General features: G+C 34.2%; 1 non-coding gene across 1 annotated transcript; it reads right to left on the bottom strand.

Moving 5' to 3' along the window:
• Window positions 1-259: 259 nt before the first annotated feature.
• LOC130544511 (U6 spliceosomal RNA) lies at window positions 260-363 on the bottom strand. The gene has a single exon (XR_008960836.1). It is a non-coding gene; the product is annotated as a U6 spliceosomal RNA (small nuclear RNA).
• Window positions 364-2,116: the final 1,753 nt, after the last annotated feature.

The raw sequence follows: 2,116 nt of genomic DNA, 5'->3' as shown, positions 1-2,116 counted from the left end.
GCAACCTGCTCTGTGGTATTCTGCTATGGCAGCCCTAGCAAAGTGATACCGCTCTTCTTATTTGGAGGAAATAATTGAAAAAACACTTTTGATGTTCTATCCGTCACTACCCCCCAGGAAATATATTTTTTAAAGATTTTATTTATTTATCAGAGAGAGAAAGAGTGAGCATACACAAGCAGGGGGAGCAGCAGGAAGGGGGAGTAGCAGGTAGAGGGAGAAGCGGGCTCCCTGCTGAGCAAGGAGACAGACCCAGAACAAAAATATGGAACGCTTCACAAATTTGTGTGTCATCCTTGCACAGGGGCTATGTTAATCTCTGTATCTTTCCAATGTTAGTATATGTGCTGCCAAAGCAAGCACCCCTTCCCCCCAGGAAATAAATTGATGAATTTGTTTGTCCTCGCTTTCTGTATACTCATCATTCTGTGTATTACTAGCAGGCCATATCACTAGTCAAAGCCATGTTCATGCATTCTGTGTTCTCTCTCCTCCTTCCCCCCACCCCCCATAAAAATACTTATCCCTTAAAGAAGTTTCGTCATACTTGTTTCATGCAGCTGCTCATAAAAACGACTCAAGCCTGTCTTCCATATACATTTATTCTTTCTCATTTGGGCCTCTTACCTGAACTGTTTTCCCAGATACCAGCAGGTATCAGGAAACTCTGCACTTGGAATATTGGGTATTGGGAATTTGCTTGGTGATTCATAAAAGTATTATCTTATTTGCTTATTGACTCAAATTTGGAGGAAGAGGAATAAGAAGTAGGGTCTTGGCTTCACTAATTTACCTAAACACTCTAAAAAGAAATATCCTATTTCTTATTAATGCTATCTTCTAAAGAAGGCTTACTGTAAAGATACAGCATCTATTTTCCAGGTACTCATGCATAAGGAAAACTGCATGGCTAGATAGAACTTGGGGTATCTTTAAAACATATAACTGAGAAGTGCTTAAAATTGGGTTTTATAGAAATGTCGAGATGATTTTTTAGTATGGCCAGTTACCTGATTGTTTTATTTATTTACAAGAAAATTTTATTGTCAAACTAAGGACCATACTTTTAAAAACTAAGTCATAAATTATCTGGTATGGTCCTCAAAAGTAGGCTCTAAAATTACAGATGATTATACTGGAATTTCCAGAGACCAAGAAATTGTTTTTTATTTATTTACTCAATATACTATATTTGTATGGTTAGAGAATTAAACCTGAAGGACTTTGTTGCATTTAAGAATAAACCATAGATATCATAAAATTAGCAACAAGAAACATGACATTATCAAGTTCTTGAGTTCCTGAATTTAAAATATTGTTATAATTTTAATGACCTATGGGGGTATATTTTAGAGTACCTAAAGTATAGTAAGTTTAGCTACTCCTACTTAATATAATGGACTTTACTAGAGCAAGGAAGGAAAGATATATTTACAGATAAGTACTTCATTTGAATACAAGAAGTATTCATTTTGAGAATACTTAATTTTTTTCTTTTTTTTAGGTAAGTGCATTTTATTGCTTTTTAAAATGGAAAATGGATCACATGGATATCCAGTGAAAAATTGGTGGATTGTACACACACATATAATTCCATTCCTTGCTGCAACCCTAATAAATAACAGTAAAGAATTTGTAAAAACTTATAAGTCCATTAGGAGTATTAGACATAAGATATAATGGCAGAAATGAAGCAAATAAACCAGAGACTGGGCCAACATGGTATAAGGAACCTAGAGAAAGTTAAGTTGTGCTATAAAACACACATGCTAGATTGACAAAACATTTTAAAAAATACCAAGTTTGGGCCAGGGTTTGGAGAAACTGGAATTCATTCATATATTGTTTGTGAAAGTGTGTATTTATACAAACCCTATGGAAAATGGTTTAATCCCTCCACTAATTCTGAACTTATGCATATTCTATGACCCAGAAATGTTATCCTTATTTGTATTTATCACAAATGTGTCCCTATATGCACATAAGATATTTACAAGAATGTTCATAATGCTGTTATTCATCATTGCTCTCACCTTGAAACAATCAACTTCCATCAATAGCTGAATGGATAAAATGAGGTGTATTTTATATAAGAGACTATGACACATAATGAAAA

This window comes from Ursus arctos, unplaced genomic scaffold (genome assembly GCF_023065955.2).
Source record: "Ursus arctos isolate Adak ecotype North America unplaced genomic scaffold, UrsArc2.0 scaffold_21, whole genome shotgun sequence".
NCBI lineage: Eukaryota > Metazoa > Chordata > Mammalia > Carnivora > Ursidae > Ursus > Ursus arctos.
Note: the sequence above shows the minus strand (reverse complement) of the source record. Positions and strands in the feature narration are given on the sequence as shown.